This window comes from Staurois parvus, unplaced genomic scaffold (genome assembly GCF_062004578.1).
Source record: "Staurois parvus isolate SC_StPar_1 unplaced genomic scaffold, SC_StPar_1.0 ptg000437l, whole genome shotgun sequence".
In the NCBI taxonomy this organism is placed as follows: domain Eukaryota; kingdom Metazoa; phylum Chordata; class Amphibia; order Anura; family Ranidae; genus Staurois; species Staurois parvus.
In genome coordinates this window covers 3823999-3843414 of record NW_028318233.1, presented here as the reverse complement: position 1 = coordinate 3843414, position 19416 = coordinate 3823999, and positions in this window count along the sequence as shown.

Below are 19416 nucleotides of genomic sequence, written 5' to 3'. Positions count from 1 at the left end.
GCTCCGCCCACACGCCAGCTCCTCCGGTAAAGGTAGTTCTTTATTACACTGTTCTTTAGCAAAGTCCTGCGATTTAGCATACAAGTTCCATGGGGCTGCTCTACAGAGTGTGAATGCCACTGTTCTGAAGGACACTGTCATCTTGTGTTTGTTTTAACATCCTGCATACTATTAGCAGGGTGTTACACAATCTAGGGAACTCCCTTACCTCTAAACTTCCTAAACTCTGCTGAGCCAACTATATGCTTCTCCTGAATAACATTACACAAGATTAACATCAGTGGGCATTGTTGTCACATTCCTGGATGGGCAAGAATAATGTAATTAAAATGAACGTGCTGCCGAGATTGCTATTCCTATTCCAAATGATCCCTTTCAAAGTTTCCTTAGGGTATTTCTCTTTATTGCACTTGATGGCAGGTAAATATTTTTGGAATCAATGCAACCCAAGGGCATCCTGTCCTTCATAGAGCTAAAAACCTTGGTGTTCTTGTATTGCCAGATATAAAAAAAATATTATCACGACGACTCCACTGCTACTACATCATGTTCTGGGGAACAGTTTTTTTTTAAATTCTATCTTTTATTAAATTTTTCCAATACAAAAAGAACATGTAATGCACCCAAAAATATAAAAAATTTCACACATACATAAATTCCATTTGCATTGTCTTATCCCCTGCCCCACCCTTCCCCCCTTCAAGTACCCCAGTCCATATCCAAGTTCCTAGTTTCTATCCTGTCTTCTGATTATCTATCTATATCTGTATCCCTTCCTTCATATCTCCTTCTCTCTGTTGGATACTCCATTAAAGTTCCCTCTAGAACTCTTCCACCTATATTCCAACTAGTTCCAGATATCTTTTAGATGTTTTGGGGAACAGTTTTCTTATCCCACTACATAAGCTCAAACAACTCTCCTCAACTTCCAAGTTAGATGAATGGCGGTACATACAATTATCCCTATTCCTGAAATCTCTACAGACCCTCTGAGATCTCGAAACAGACTTTCACCCAATTGAACACTTATTTGTATCCACTCCTATCCTACACTGTGGGATCTCTCAATTTTATGCCTTATTGGAAGTCAAAACTAACTACTGTCCATCCTTCCTATCCTCCTGGGAGTCAGAGCTACAACAGACCCTTACTGATGATCGATGTGAAAAGATTTTGCAGTCAGCTCATGTTCATCTCTATCTTAAAAATGGCTGAAGTAAACTATAGGTTACTAACCACATGGCACTATACACCTGTTAAACTTCATTGGCTATTACCTGACATACAGTATCTCCTATGTGCTGAAGTGGAATGATGGCCACCATGTCCATGTGTGGTGGGATTGCTCATTCATACAACTATACTGGTAAGCCTTGGTTAGATTTTATTACAACTAATAAAAGCTAACCAAGGCTTGCTGGTACATTATGATCCCTTCTTTTCCACTGCTCAAGGGAACCCATAGATCACTATAAGCATTCTATTATGCCTCATTTATTAAATGCAGGACAATCACTCATACCTCTCTACTGGAGTCAGAAGTCCATTCCCACTGTGAAACAATGGTTTCAGAATATAGATCAAATATGTTTAATGGAAGAACATACTTATGGCCAATGCCAATCCCTTTCTACTTTCACCAAATTATGAGCATTCTGGTTGGCTTTCAAGACCACCCCTCAATACTTAGAAATCTAAGCCTCCGACACTTTTGATATTTTCTGAGTTAATCATACCTGTAATTCTTATAGTATATTGTGGTTATTCTGCTTGGGTTTCTCACTGAGACCAGTAACACACTACTCCCAGTTCCTCCCATCCTCCCTCTTTCCTTCATTCCCCTCACCCCTACGACTCCATTTTTATACTGCTATACCTTCAAGCTACTTTTCCCTGCTATTCTTGAACAGGCCATTTTTTTGTTATTCGGCACTATGCTACTTTAACTGGCATTTGCATGGTCATGCAACACTATGCAAAAATTAAATTGATATAATTTTTTTTACACAGAGCGTTCTTTTGGTGGTATTTGATCACCACTGGGTTTTTTTATTTTTTATTATATACATGAAAAAAGACTGAAACTTTTGAAAAAAAAACATTATATGTTATATAACATATCCTATTAAAAAAAAATAATTTCTTCATAAATGTAGGCCAAAATGTATTCTGCTACATGTCTTTGGTAAAAAAAAAATGTCAATATGTGTATATTAATTGGTTTGTGTGAAAGTTATAGTGTCTACAAACTTTAGTATATACAGTTGCAAGAAAAAGTATGTGAACCCCTTGGGATTACGTGGAGTTTTGCATGAATTGGGCAAAAAATGGGCTCTGAACATCATCTAAGTCACAACAATAGAAGAACACAGTCTGCTGAACATAATACTACACAAACATTATATGTTGCCATGGTTTAATTGCACATAACATGTAAACATTTACAGTGCAGGGAAGAAAAAGTATGTGAACCTTTAGACTTAATAACTGGTTGACCCCCCTTTGGCAGCAATAACCTCAACCAAACGTTTCCTGTAGTTGCAGATCAGACCTGCACAACAATCTGGAGTAATTTTGGACCACTCCTCTTCGCAAAACTGTTTCAGTGTAGCAATATTCTTGGGATGTCTGGTGTGAATCGCTCTCTTAAGGTCATGCCACAGCATTTCAATCGAGTTGAGGTCAGGACTCTGACTGGGCCACTCCAGAAGGCATATTCTGTGCTGTTGCAGCCATTGTTTTGTTGAATTACTTGTATGCTTTGGGTCATTGTCCTGTTGCATCATCCATCCTCTGCGGAGCTTCAGTTGGTGGACAGATGGTCGTACGTTTTCCTGCAAAATGTCTTGATAAACTCTGGAATTCATTTTCCCATCAATGACAACAATCCGTCCAGGTCCTGAGGCAGCAAAGCAGCCCCAAACTATGATGCACGCTCTGCCATGTTTTACAGTGGGGATGAGGTTTTGATGTTGGTGTTCTGTGCCTTTTTTTCTCCACACATAGTGTTGTGTGTTCTTCCCAAACAACTCAATCTTGGTTTCATCTGTCCACAGTATATTTTGCCAGTAGTGCTGTGGAACATCCAGGTGCTCTTTTGCAAACTTCAAACGTGCTGCAATATTCTTTTTGGACAGCAATGGCTTCCTCCGTGGTGTCCTCCCATGTACTCCATTCTTGTTTAATGTTTTCCTTATTGTAGATGTGTCAACAAAAATGTTAGCATGTGCCAGAGATTTGTGTAGGTCTTTAGCTGACACTCTGGGATTCTTCTTTACCTCATGCAGCATTCTGCGCTGTGCTCTTGCAGTCATTTTTACAGGACTACCACTCCTAGGGAGAGTAGCAACAGTGCTAAACTTTCTCCATTTGTAGACAATCTGTCTTACCGTGGACACATGAACATCAAGGCTTTTGGAGATACTTTTGTAACCCTTTCCAGCTTGATGCAAGTCAACAATTCTTGATCGTAGGTCTTCTGAGAGCTCTTTTCTGCGAGGCATGGTTCACATCAGACAGTGCTTCTTGAAACCAGTAACACCAAAACAGGTTTGTGTTTTTTAAGGGTAGGACAGCTGTCAGCAACACATCCAATATCATCACACTGATTGGAGTCATGGTTGGCTCACTCCTGGCTCCAATTAGCTCTGGGAGAAGTCATTAAGCTAGGGCCTCACATACTTTTTCCTCCCTGCACTGTGAATGTTTACATGTTATGTGCAATTAAACCATGGCAACATCTAATGTTTGTGTAGTATTATGTTCAGCAGACTGCGTTCTTCCATTGTTGTGACTTAGATGATGTTCAGAGCCCATTTTATGCCCAATTCATGCAAAACTCCACGTAATCCCAAGGGGTTCACATACTTTTTCTTGCAACTGTATATTTGAAAATTTATCAATTCTGATGTACTGGCAGCCTCATTTCTTGAGGCCCTTAAAATACCAGGACAGTACAAATAGCCCCAAAATGACCCCTTTTTGGAAAGTAGATAGTCCAAGGTATTATTAGTAGTGATAGGCATGGCGAGTTTTTTAAAGTTGTAATTTTCCTTCACAATTTTGTGTAAAATTAGGAAATTAAATAAAATTAGTTTTTTTTCACAACTGTTTTTGTAACATACTATCATCAGTGCAGCACAGCATAATCACATGACTGGTGCGTTGGTGATCAAGGACACTAATTGGTGACAGTATATATTAAAAAAATAAAAATAATATAATCTTATACTTTTTTTTTTATGTTTTTTTTTACATACATCAGACTAGTCCAGTGTCACCATAATAACACTCTACTACTCTGGGGGGCTGATTTGTTTTTTACACTTTGATTGCTGTTACAATGAAAATCGCTGTAACAGCAATGTTTTGAACTGTCATTAATAGGTTACATTCACGACAGCTGTGAGTACTAGTGATCTGTGATTGTCTACAGCTAATCACAGGGTGATTGGCCCAGGTTTCATGTGATAGCTGTGGGCTAATCACAGCTCATTGATATCACATAGTGATCACATTATCCCCGGGCCACTCAAAGTGGCTAGGTACCAGGAGTTGCAATCCACTGTTTTAAGTGGACACATCAGTTGTGAAAGTTGTGGGAGGAAAGGGGGAGGGAGGCGGTGTACTGTATGCCCCAGTGGGCCCACGGCCCGCTCATAAACTTGTGTAGGCTGGATGACGTACCCTTGCGTGATACAGCCTGTACGTGCCACCTGCCTGCAGTAAATGTACTGTGGGTGGTCAGCAAGTGGTTAATTGGAACAGAAGGCAACACATTTTTTCTTTCAGTTTGGATAGACTAACCATCAAGTTTTTAACCATCTCTGTCCCATTGGGGAGATTTCCCCCCAATTACAACAGGAAGTGAGAAGAAAACCCTCCAAAGTGAAGGAAATCCCTGCTAGTCACCAGAACCCTGTCCCTATTGGAAGATTTCCCTTTCTTTTTCTGATGACAGCTCAAAATTTGGGATTTTCTTCCACTTTCCCGTTCAGTGATAACGGTCACCAGGATAAATTGGGGGGTAAATCTTTCCAATGGAAAACATCATGAAAATCTGACAGGTATTCTAATCCCTGTCCACTCTATCCAAAATTAAACAAAGTTTTGCCTTCAGTGGACATGACTTTTTTAATGCAGTGCATCACAATACACCACATATGAATGAACGCTACAGCATTTCGTAAATCAGTGTTTATTGGCCCTTATCATTTTGCTTTTTTTTAAAATGTGTGTGTTTTTTTTTTTATTTGGTTGGAAATCTGTGTAATGACATTCCTATAGAAACCATTAATATCACTTCAGCCAAGCTTAGTTGCCTCTTAGCAACCATTTCCTTCTTATAATCATAATGATTTTACCACTGCACAGCAGGCAACATTTTCATAAAGTATTCAAAATTGTAATAATTAATGGCACCTTAAATGATAATTTTACAGCAGGAGCATAACTTTCTATTTTGTGTATTTAATGCATTGTTCAAGAAATCCTGCATTTAAGTTTAAGAAAAAGCAGTGTGGCTTTATGTAGTCTGCTTTTATGTAATCTTTATATGCATTCCCTAAGGTGCATCTGATAATCCTCCAACGGATTTTTACAAAATGCATTCTTAATAAAGACCTTAGTGTGCCTTGGGCGGCCCTGTGGGAAACAAAAGAGGAGAGATAAATCATATATTTTTGTTATGATAATATAAGCTTGGATTATTCAAGGTTGATCTATGTACCATTCTGGAGTAATACAGAGTGCATTATCAAACTTCTAAAACAACAAAACCGTTTTCTGATGAATTTGTAGGCACTTTTTGTTCTCTGTAGGCACATTCCATGTTCTCTGGTTCTCTGTTTCCTTATATTATCCCTGAAGCTCCAAGGTTATCGCTTAGTCAAGTAATGTTATGTATGAGAACTGCTATCTGGAGGTTTCCTCCCCTGCATTCTCATCTTCATATTTGCTCCCAGCTATATTCTTTTACTAAATCTTAGAATCTTAGTATTCCATGTTTCATACCTATTACACCTGCTTGGAGCAGGTCAACCTCATGTATCATTTAAAACTGCTATTGTGAGACAAAATACATTACTAATAGAAAGTATAACAAACAAGTTCGGCCTGCCATTCTGACAATGTTTTTACTGGAAATGTTGGTCTGCCTAACAGCTGATTTAGCTCAGTTAAACTTGTTGCAACAAAATATCCAATGTTAGAGACACCCAATAACAACTATTAACACTGCATGCTGGACACTCCTACTTTTTTTCTGAGTAAAAGTAGTACACCGCTAGAGCTGTGCTAACCATGGTGGGCATGCTTATAACAATATTTGCTAATTTGTATTTTTGAGCTCCTGTAGAGCAGAGGTTCTTACCTTTGTTACTTTAGAGCTCCAACAGATTGCACAGTATGTACCTATACCTTTTTTGCCAGACTATCTAAACCAATATGTCCCAACTTTTCTACCCCAAAGGGACCATTCATTTTTTTAAGGTCTCAGGTCAACTAGCCATTGCTTATCTAACTCCTAGCATCCTCTTGAGGAACCCTAGGGTTTCATATAATCCTTGTTGAGAATGGCTGGTCTAAAGGTCACTGTTGGTTCCACAAGGTACCAGTATGCTTTCAAAAGATGTCAATAGCTTGGTTTTACTTTACAAATTGATAGCAAGGAACAGCTGAAAGAAAATTATAACAATGTATTTAAATAAGAATGTCAAATCACAAATTTACAATCTAGCTACTAAGAGTTGTTTACTGTTGTTTTTGTGCAATCAAAAATGGAATCAAAGTCAGAGAATGACTAACTCATAGGGTAAGGGGGCATATGCTGGGCATGGTGACCCATGCTATAGGTAAGGTCAACTGAAGCCTTTCCATATACAATACATGCTAGGGGTTTTCAAGTCTTTTTTTTAACAATAACATATCTGCTTTAATCACTACAACATACCACACTTCACTTAACTTCAATGCTGTCTTAATTTGGGCCAGTGAGAACATTTGCAAAGTCCTGTTAATAGAAAATCATATGGTGTGTATAAAATAAAAACTTCATATTCTGATTTAAAGAGGACCTGAAGTTTGAAAGCTGTGCTGTAAAAAAAGCAAGTAGAGGACAATGGACTAGTCACCAATTTTAAAAAGTGATACATTCTCCACGCAACCTGTATGTAAACACCTAGTTAAGCTGTGTGTACATTACTGTTGCTGCAAAGCACCATATGTGATCCCACAAATCAACCTACAAAATGAATATTAACCTGAGATGCTGCACTACATTAATACATAATTATACATCAAACTTCCTGATAGTGTGAATATTATACAACTCAGTCTTATAGCACCTAATATGTATCCAAAAGGTTAACACCACCACTGTGATTATACAACTTAATCAAGTATACAATTCCTGCATTGCTTCTACTAGTGTAAAATTGTATATTCCATATCACATCAATGTACATAATAAAAGTTAATCCAAACAAAGTATCCCTTGTGAAATACTCTGTGTTCAGTGACGTCCCCATGGTCCAACTGAAAATTCTCCAAACCACTGTTCCAATCCTTGTACAAAATTAAAAAGTGACAAAATCTTCTATAATTCCCACCACCTTTCAACCACTGCTCTCACCCTAATTTATGACGTACAGTCAGGTCCATAAATATTGGGACATCGACACAATTCTAACATTTTTAGCTCTATACACCACCACAATGGATTTGAAATGAAACAAACAAGATGTGCTTTAACTGCAGACCGTCAGCTTTAATTTGAGGGTATTTACATCCAAATCAGGTGAACGGTGTAGGAACAGTTTGCATATGTGCCTCCCACTTGTTAAGGGAACAAAAGTAATGGGACAATTGGCTTCTCAGCTGTTCCATGGCCAGGCGTGTGTTATTCCCTCATTATCCCAATTACGATGAGCAGATAAAAGGTCCAGAGTTCATTTCAAGTGTGCTATTTGCATTTGGAATCTGTTGCTGTCAACTCTCAAGATGAGATCCAAAGAGCTGTCACTATCAGTGAAGCAAGCCATCATTAGGTTGAAAAAAACAAAACAAACCCATCAGAGAGATAGCAAAAACATTAGGCGTGGCCAAAACAACTGTTTGGAACATCTTAAAAAGAAGGAACGCACCGGTGAGCTCAGCAACACCAAAAGACCCAGAAGACCACGGAAAACAACTGTGGTGGAGGACCAAAGAATTCTTTCCCTGGTGAAAAAAACACCCTTCAAAACAGTTGGCCAGATCAAGAACATTCTCCAGGAGGTAGGTGTATGTGTGTCAACGTCAACAATCAAGAGAAGACTTCACCAGAGTGAATACAGAGGGTTCGCCACAAGATGTAAACCATTGGTGAGCCTCAAAAACAGGAAGGCCAGATTAGAGTTTACCAAATAACATCTAAAAAAAGCCTTCACAGTTCTGGAACAACATCCTATGGACTGATGAGACCAAGATCAACTTGTACCAGAGTGATGGGAAGAGAAGAGTATGGAGAAAGAAAGGAACTTCTCATGATCCTAAGCATACCACCTCATCAGTGAAGCATGGTGGTGGTAGTGTCATGGCGTGGGCATGTATGGCTGCCAATAGAACTGGTTCTCTTGTATTTATTGATGATGTGACTGCTGACAAAAGCAGCAGGATGAATTCTGAAGTGTTTCGGGCAATATTATCTGCTCATATTCAGCCAAATGCTTCAGAACTCATTGGACGCCGCTTCACAGTGCAGATGGAGAATGACCCAAAGCATACTGCAAAAGCAACGAAAGAGTTTTTTAAGGGAAAAAAGTAGAATGTTATGCAATGGCCAAGTCAATCACCTGACCTGAATCCGATTGAGCATGCATTTCACTTGCTGAAGACAATACTGAAGGGAAAATGCCCCGAGAACAAGCAGGAACTGAAGACAGTTGCAGTAGAGGCCTGGCAGAGCATCACCAGGGATGAAATCCAGCATCTCGTGATGTCTATGCGTTCCAGACTTCAAGCTGTAATTCACTGCAAAGGATTTGCAACCAAGTATTAAAAAGTGAAAGTTTGATTTATGATTATTATTCTGTCCCATTACTTTTGGTCCCTTAACAAGTGGGAGGTACATATGCAAACTGTTGTAATTCTTACATCGTTCACCTGATTTGGATGTAAATACCCTCAAATTAAAGTTGACAGTCTGCAGTTAAAGCACATCTTGTTCGTTTTTATTTCAAATCCATTGCGGTGGTGTATAGAGCCAAAAAAGTTAGAATTGTGTCGATGTCCCAATATTTATGGACCTGACTGTACATGCAGTTCCCCTTTAAGGGTTCTATTTGGTTATCGAAACTGTTCCTCCTTCTTCTTTCTATGCTTGTATTGGATTCTGTCAAAGCATCTGATCACCCCACCGAGAACTCTTGCATGTTAGCTCAGATAAAATAAGAAACTGTACATAGTGTTTTACCGTTTAAAACCGCTATATTTTTGTTAGGCCAATAAAATATGCACTCACAATTCTAGTGCACTAACAGACAGTAGTGCACCACTTTATATCACAGTTAAAAAACACCAATAACGTTGTCTCTTTAAAAAGATGTAAATATCACCAAGTCTTCATGTGTATGGACTCCTTCCTAGTAGCGTGGTAGCCCTGCTCTGATGTGTTTCATCACTTCCTGTAATGTCTTCCAAAGGGAAAAAAACCAGAGCTCCGCTACCTTACCTCTATATATCCCCCTGTTGTTAAAATTATAGTGGTGTCCATTTTCTTGACTACCAAGGCTATTTTGTTTAAGGTCTCAATGTATTGGACTCTGTCACAGTATCTATACCCATCCAGGTCACCATTTTTTTTGGTTATCAGTACCTCCTCACTCTATTAAGGTGTTAACAACGGACATTATATTGACTACCTCTCTCCTCTTTACTCTGGTAATCATGGATGGGTGAACAACAACAGCATCAATAATGCACCCGATCTCCATTATTCATTTGTCTAAACTTCCTAATAAACCCAATGGTGGTACTGGTAACCTATTGATTAAATTATACCCGCTGTTTTACTAATTTCTAATTTCTTACTTATTTATTTAAGGAATGGAGTCCTATAAATTAACTGAGGCAAATGCCATAGTCACCAATGTTGCCTGTAGGCAGGGCTACTGTTAGAAATCATGGGGCCTCATGCAGCCTCTCTGACAGGGCCCCCACCCCAGAAAATATCAAAATTATATTTCACTAAAAATACACTAAAATCATTATTAGTGGACACAAACACAACATAACATACAAAATTCCTGCTAAGTCTAAAAGATAAAACTGCATTGAGTTAACAAATAAAGCTCTGTGTGTGAATGAGGTCCTCAGGATAGACGTTACTGAGAGCATTGTCTAGAAGGACTGCAGGAAAAATTTTGGTTTCATGCCAGAGGCATAACTAGAACCTTCAGGGCTCTGGTGCAAGAAACCATGAAGGGCCCCCTGACCCAATGGTCCTGGGGCCCTTTTTCATCAGTCCTGGGGCCTTCCCTCCAAGCCCTGAGCCCTTTCCAGTGATCCCAGAGACCTTTACTCCCGTTGCGGGACATTTTATTACAGTCCCGCAGCAGGCCCCCTCCTCACACACAGCCCACACCAATGTGTACAGGAGAAGTCTCATAGTCCTCCATGCCCCAGCACACAACCTGCCAGGAGCAATCTATTGGAGGACTGACACAATGTGCTGGGCAGGGAGACCGCACGTGCCCCTCGTAGCATGGGAAGAGACCCCTTATTTTCTACACCAATGAGTGGGCCCCCTTTCTGTCTTGGGGCCCCTCCCACAGTGGTGGAACACCAGGGCCTGGTTGCAAGTGCAGCCTTTGCGACCCTGGTAGTTCTGCTTCTGTTTCAAGCACTATAAGCCATTCTGCTTTCAGAAAGGCATGATGCTTTCCACGATCAGTTGCTCCCACCATACTATTTTATTTCCTTAGCATGTTACTTGTTTATTGTTTTTTTTTGTATGAGCACAATTGCATTACCAACAAGCTTAATGTCATGGGAGACCATTGTATATGTTTGTCTTCCTGCCAGGCAGACACTACATTACTTGCTGCCAGGCAGACGCTCCGCAAAACGCTGCTGTAACAATTCTGGGGTGCTTCTCTTCTTTGGTTCTCCCGGCTACTCCTCACTGATGCAATGGATGTATGCAATGATATTACATTTGGTTTTTTACCTTGTAATTTTCTACTACTTTTTTGAAAATTAAGAAAAATGATTTAAACAGAAAAGTATTGATGTTGGGCTGGATATGTTTTTTGTAGGCGGTGGAGCACTCCACACTTTGGGTGTGGTAAAGGAAAGAATTGTTTCTGGACACTAGAATTGCTAATTTTCACAGACAGCAGTGCTTAAACACAGTGTTAGGGACGTTTGAAGATCCACAAACTGAACACTGGGTGTACTGTGGACATATCACTTTGGATGTGTAATTTTTTTATGTCGTAGCATTACATTTGAATATCTTTGAATTCACTTGATTCTTGAAATATATAACATTACCTTTTATATTTAATCTACAAAGCTCATACTATTAATTTTCTCCTTGTTGGGTAAATGTTTATTAACCTTACCTGACTACCTAATACAACAGCTGGTGCTTGAAATTTTAGTCTAGGACTGCAGGGACTGCTCAGACTTCCAAAATCATACAAATACAATTAGGCAAAATGGCTACAGGCCAATATGAGGAAAAAATAGTAAAACACAGATTGGAAATGCAGCCATTCATTGATCTGCACTAAAAATAATAAAATTTCTTATGAAAGGAAATTGAATTTTTTGCTCTTGATTTAAGTACAGTTTAACCTTGTATAAGATGTTTACTATGCTGCCATCTTGTGTCTAGCCTTGGTAATGCAGCTATCCTTTTATATTGCTGGAGATAGATAAGAATCCTTGAAGGTAATTGTAAATGTGCTTCTGCACAGAAATCTGTAATTTAGATGTGAAATGCATGAGATTACACCTGAAAATATTATTATTCTGAAGTTACATGTTCCATTATTTTGATGGCTGTTTCCTTGTAGTAGCTGATCATAGATATGAAAGAGCAGATATAACTGAAGTTTATATTTTCTCCTGTAACTTCCAGACATGACAATTTTTTGCAGGTTAAGGTAGACAAACTAAGTGCCATGTGTGCAATGATTTTGATTATAGTGGTTAGGATGCTTGGAAGAGATGTGCAGAACAGCACTAAAAATAGTCCTGATATGCAGGACAGCACAACAGTCCATATTTATACATATGCCCATTTTTAATTCTGGGTAGACTATGTATGGTAATGGCATAGGAAAAAAATGTGTTACCACATAAAAACCAGAAACCAAGAAAAAGTAGTATTACTGGACTACTACAAACATTCAAAACAAATACAAATTACAAAAACAAAAGAAAATTATAATACAAGCCATATCCCTTCAAGAGCATTTTTGTATGAAAAAAAGTAATACAGGAATACCTATCCCCATTAAAACCAAATATTAAAAGAATTTCAGGCATGGTATATTTTTACATAGTTACATTGTTCCTGCTCAGAGATATAGCATACTTAGCTGATGCTCCTGGAAGCTGGAAATCACTAAAGTAGACACCGCTACTCCAGTGATTTGGGTCCCGTGCTGAGCAGTCAGTCTGATGAATTATGAATAAAGGAAGTTGGCCGTTTAGCACAGAGAATGCTTTGCATTTGTAACACTACCCCCTTAGCAGTTGCTAAAGATTTGGGTCCCCCTATAGTCCTGCACAGCCAGGCATCACACATTTTCACACAGACTTGCATCAGGAGGCAGAAACCAGTCCTTGAGCTTTGCTTTGAAGTTTTTATTAGGGGTTTAGAACTTGGATGGGGTAAGGGATGTATGGCATGCCCAAGGAAATTACAACTGAGGACAAACTTCCTGAACAATAGTATAAGTCTTTACACAGAAATCCTCTTCTGGAGAGCTAGCCAGCATCTCCCAATGTACCTCCCCAACCCCAGATGCTCCTCAATCTGGCTGTAGGAATCGCTGGACAGGAGATCCAGTAGTAACTACTAGAAGGGCAATAGTCTCAGCTGTAGAGCAAGTTAGGTTTTCTACCCAGATGCTCTCTCTCCGTTCTGGCCCAGGGGGTGTAAGTGTACTCCCTCTCCTGTGCTGCTGTTGGGTTGGTGGCTGCTACCAGTCCTTTAAGCTGGGCCACTCCTTCCCTTCTGCCAAGTGGTCCTTTCTCGGGGGCCAGTGAAATCCACAGCTTTCCTCCTTTCCGGCATGACTCCTGGAGGTGAGCCCCTGCCAGCCTGAGCTCCCTCCCTGGCTCCTGCACCTCAACCCCTCTTTTCCAGCTCCTCCCTCCTACTCCTCCCACTGAGCAGGCTCCCTTACCCTTAAGGGTTGTCCTGGACCCTTGCCATGCCTTCTGTTGGGGATTGGCCAGGATCCTTAAGAGTACAAGCCTGCCACTCCTCAGATCCACCCACTGGTGACCCCCCAACCATAAACTTATTTTCGTTGCTACTTCATAACTGTAATTTTGCAGTGAGAGTAGTGCCACATCATTGGTGTCAGTGGGAGGAGTAGTGCCACATCATTGGTGTCAGTGGGAGGAGTAGTGCCACATCATTGGTATCAGTGGGGGGAATAGTGTCCCATCATTGGTATCAGTGGGAGGAATAGTGCCCCATCATTGGTATCAGTGGGGGGAATAGTGTCCCATTCACTGATGTCATTGGGAGGAATAGTGTCCCATTGTTGGTATCAGTGGGAGGAATAGTGCCCCATCATTGGTATCAGTGGGAGGAAAAGTGTTCCATTGTTGGTATCAGTGGGAGGAATAGTGCCCCATCATTGGTATCAGTGGGAGGAAAAGTGTTCCATTGTTGGTGTCAGTGGGAGGAATAGTGCCCCATCATTGGTATCAGTGGGGGGAATAGTGTCCCATCATTGGTATCAGTGGGAGGAATAGTGTCCCATCGTTGGTATCAGTGGGGGGAATAGTGTCCCCTCATTGGTGTCAGTGGAAGGAATAGTGTCCCATCATTGGTATCAGTGGAAGGAATAGTGTCCCATCATTGGTATCAGTGGGAGGAATAGTGCCCCATCATTGGTGTTAGTGGGAGGAATAGTGCTCCATCATTGGTGTCAGTGGGAGGAATAGTGTCCCATCATTGGTATTAGTGGGACGAATAGTGCCCCATCATTGGTATCAGTGGGAGGAATAGTGTCCCATCATTGGTATCAGTCGGAGGAATAGTGCCTGATCATTGGTGTCAGTGGGAGGAATAGTGTCCCATCATTGGTATCAGTCGGAGGAATAGTGCCCCATCATTGGTGTCAGTGGGAGGAATAGTGCTCCATCATTGGTGTCAGTGGGAGGAATAGTGTCCCATCATTGGTATCAGTGGGAGGAATAGTGCCCCATCATTGGTATCAGTGGGAGGAATAGTGCCCCATCATTGGTATCAGTGGGAGGAATAGTGCCCCATCATTTTTATCAGTGGGAGGAATAGTGCCCCATCATTGGTATCAGTGGGAGGAATAGTGCCCCATCATTGGTGTCAGTGGGAGGAATAGTGTCCCATCATTGGTGTCAGTGGGAGGAATAGTGTCCCATCATTGGTGTCAGTGGGAGGAATAGTGTCCCATCATTGGTGTCAGTGGGAGGAATAGAGTCCCATCATTGGTGTCAGTGGGGGGAATAGTGTCCCATCATTGGTATCAGTGGGGGGAATAGTGTCCCATCATTGGTATCAGTGGGGGGAATAGTGTCCCATCATTGGTGTCAGTGGAAGGAATAGTGTCCCATCATTGGTATCAGTGGGAGGAATAGTGCCCCGTCATTGTCCTTCCTCCAAATCTTTAGAGCAAGGGGAATTTCCAGTGGGGCTTTTCTGCAAAGCCTCTCAGACCTGACCCAAATTTAACCTCCTGACTATCACACCCAGGCTGCTACTCAGCCTTCCTCTCTGACTATCAGGATTCTAGCTTCCCCTAGCTAACTAGGAGGGCACTAATTTAGTTAGCTAGGGGAAGCTAGAATCCTAATTTAAAAAAATGCAAAGCATTATCTGAATGGCACATGTCCTGAGCAGCCAACCTAGTGTATTCATAATGCATCAAGCTGGCCTTCCAGCATGGGACTTGAAAGCAAGTAGAGACCACTGAATTAGCAGTGTATACTTTAGTGATTTCCATCATGCAGGAGCATTGGCAGATTACGGTTTATTGATCCAAGCTGGAAAAATATACCTTGTGGAATTTTTCTTTAACCATTCCTGACAATAGTGCCATTGTGCCCAAAAGAGCTAATATCCCCAACTCAGCAAAAATATTTCATATTAATAGAATAAAAAAAAAAAAATACCAAGACAAAACTTACAGGAATAAACATTCAGAAGTAAGCAGTAATCCTAAAGCATCTGATATATATATATATTCACTTTGCTGCATATAGGGCTTTCCTAGTCCATATTAATCTGTTAAAGGCCAGGGTGAGTATGTATGTTATGGCTAGTATGGTATCCCACAAGTTTAAGTCTTGGTTCACAATGATGCTGTGCAGGATTTGTAGAGATTCCTATGCATTTCCAGCACCGCATCTCAATCGCACTGTGAGATCTGCTGCAGGTGTCAATGTTAGGTTAACGACACCCCAAAAACAGGTAGGATACAATTCGGTTCCAGCGCAGCAAAAAAAAAGTATTGAAAAAAAACGAACAGGTTCTGCGCAACAGTAGAGACTGCTGCTGGCACCTACCACATCCTTATAAGAATGTGTAGAAACAATAAAAACATAGGGTGTAGCGCTGTTCCTCATATGTAGTGAAGTAAATCAATGTGGTAAGTACTGGTGACGTGAAGTGATCACTCCGTGCTATACAACACCTCCCCCCTATCTATTCCTGTGAAGATGGGTAAATGTAGGAGGATAAATAGGAGGATACCTCCTTAATATCAGCCACTTATCAGCTACTCAATTTAACCAAATGTGTCACACTGAATAATGTTAGACCCACTGGGAACAGGGGTCTAACTTTGCGGTGAGTGCGATGTCAAAAGGGGGAATCACAGTTTTTTTTATATCCACTCATAGCAGATTGGAGTATACAATACGGACTATAATTATATGAACACTTTTATTTTATTATAATTTTAATTTAGTGAGATTTATGTTTATTTTTCTATGGATTGTCTTTTATATAGGGTAGGTGCACTGTAGTTTAATGTTCACTGTCATATTGTAACATACTTTTCCAAGGGGGGAGGCGGTCTGCAGTCATTTTATTGCATCATATATAGAGTATATTGCACTGTTTGTTTCAAATTATTGTATATGTATGGTGTTATATGGGGGAGGTGTATTGTAGTACCAAATCCTAGGTACTACTCACATATCCAATTGGGTACATATTATTCATACAAAATGAATGAATAGCTCAAATTGCAATGGGAATGCAATGCAATTCCTGTGCAAATCACATGCAGTTCCCCACACCATATCAGTGTGAACAAAGACTAAATCCAGATTTCTATATCTGTGTAAAGGAAAAAATAGCAAAAGGAATGCCAGTGGATCTGGGAACTTTGAGTGACATATAAACTTGGTTTAAAAAAATATGATTTTAGCCCTTCTTGGGCACTGTGACACCATTGTCAGGAGTGTTTAACATTAAAATCTTTCCTAGGTGGGGGAAGGTATAGGGGATCTGGTTTAAATGGGGGTAGGTGTACCTGTATGATTTTTTTTTTGTACAATAAATGCTCTTTGAAAGGACATGGCTAGTGTTATAATTTTCTTCTGTTCTTGTATTTTCTAGTTTGAATGTCCATAGTTATCCAGTAATATTAGTGTTCTTGGTTTTTGTTTGTGTATAGCCTACTAGGGACTCCAGATGCTTCTGTCGTGAGTTTTGGAGGATACATTTGTGGTGTGAAGTGACCATGGGAAACATATAAGCCTCAGTGAAAACTCACATCTATCTGCAAATACTCTCAGACAAAATAACTGTTCAGTTGGCCAGTCTGTGTCTGATCTGTAAGGTGGAAAGTCTGTCAAAAGCTAACTAAAGCTAAATTTATTTCCACTCCCATTCTAAGCCTATTATATCTAACCCTGTAAAGAAAAGATCTTTATACTTACCTATTCTGAAGCCGCTTTGGTCTGGTCCAATTATCAGCTGTCAGCAGAGACTTCAGTGTAGAGGAGCGACAGCCGACAACTGATGCTTCATAGTAAGCCTACGGGTAACTTATTCTCCCAGGCATTTGCAGCCATTGTTGGTGAGCTCTCCTCTACGCTAAAGCCACTGCTGGCAGCTGATTATGTGACTAGACCAGCTTTAGAATAGCTAAGTATACAGATTTTTCCTTTACAGGGCAAGATAGAATAGGCTTAGCTTTGACAAAACTTCCACTTTAAGGTAAATTAGATTTCCTGATTTCAGTTTATTCCCTGTTCTTTGTAATATCCCAGTAACCCACCAATGATAGAATTATGGTGTTTTTTTTTTGTTTATCCATTTATACACATGTTATGTTGACGTATCAACCAGACAACCAGCAATGTGCAACCTGATGTTTACTGACTGAATGCAGGATTAATTGATAATGCAAACAAAATGGTAAAGGGGTATGTAATAGGCACAGAACAGAAAATAACAGGCAATGGAGAAGATTTACTAAAACTGCTACACTCAGAATCTGGTGCAGCTGTGCATGGTAGCCAATCAGCTTCTAACTTCAGCTTGTTCAATTAGGCTTTGGCAATAAAACCTGGAAGCTGATTGGTTTCTATGCAGACGTGCACCATATTTTGCACTGTTCACTTTTAGTAAATAACCTCTATAGCATTTATTGTAATATAAGGAGCTACTTGGCAGTAGTTTCCCACCAAGGGAGCTGGGTGGCAGCATAGTACAGATTACTATATTAGAAGAGAGAATCACTATAGTTGAAACTATGCAATACATTTCAGTAGAAATGTCGTTGGGGTTGGTCCCTAGCAGCAGCATCTCTCTGTTTCTTAGAGTAAAATTGGTCTCGCAACCCATGTGGGTATTTCAGGCATCCCAGGAGTGATCCCTCAGACAAGAGGCTTGAGTATTTAATGTTCTATTTAATCTAATCTATATGTAAGTGATATAACTAAAGGTTTTTATGTCTTTTTGCTGATGACACAAAGGTGTGTAATAGGGTTGATATCCTTGGAGGTATCTGTAACATGGATCAAGATTTGGCATTGCTGGAAGATTGGTCAAACAAGTGGAAACTGCAGCTCAATGTTTCTAAATGTAAATTAATGTGCCTACGGAAATAGAATCCCTTGAGAGAGCATAACATTGGGGATACAGTGTTGGCGAGCACTTCAGAGGAAAAGGACTTGGGGGTACTTATTTCAAATGATTGCAAAATGAGCGGTGTTGCCAGGCAGTGGGGAAAGCAAATAGAATTCTAGGATGCATCACTAGAGGGGTCACCAGCAGCAAGAAGGAAGTCCTGATTCCCAAATATAGATCTTTAGTTAGACCTCATTTAGAATACTATGTCCAGTTCTGGAGACCTCACTTACAAAAAGATATTGATAAGATAGAACGAGTCCAGAGATGGGTAACAAAAATGGTGAAAAGACTGGGGGATAAAACATCAAGAGTGAACTCAGGAACTTAACATGTTAGTCTGGAGGAAAAAAGGGGAAGAGGAGACATGACTGAAATCTTTAATTACATCAAGGGGGTGAATACGGTTCAGGAGCGCAATATTTTCAACACAAAACCAAAAATAATAACACGGGGACATGACCTTAAACTAACTGGAGAAAAGTTCAAAACTAATCTCAGAAAGTACTATTTTACTCAAAGAATAGTTGATGCTTGGAATAAACTTCCAGCAGAGGTAGTGAGCCAGTCATCAGTAAATAGCTTCAAACATGCTTGGGGCAAGCATAGATCTATACTCAGACAAAACAGTTAACAAACAAAAACCCAAATAAAAAAAAACAAAAAACAAAAACAAACACCCCCCCAAAAGAAAAAAACACACACACACACAAAAAAACAAAAACGGAAAAAATCAATGGATCACTCAGTCTTTTTCTGACATCACTTTTCTATGTTTCTATGAGTAATCTCAGGAGTGGGCATGCAGGAGAATGTCCATAGGAGCAGCCCCCATCCCCCAATCCCCCCCCCCAATCCCAGTGGAAACATAGCATTCCAGAGGTCAGAGGCACAGAATCCTCTGTTGTGACTGGGTCTTCTATGACAGCTGAGTGCTATTTTGCTCTCACCTGGTTGCCTACATACTGGGATTAGCAATGAAGGACCTGGTGTCTGATGGCAAAACTCTGCCCAGTCACCTCTGTCCCTTCAGGAGCTCTTGAAGTGCCCAAGCCAATCAAGACCCC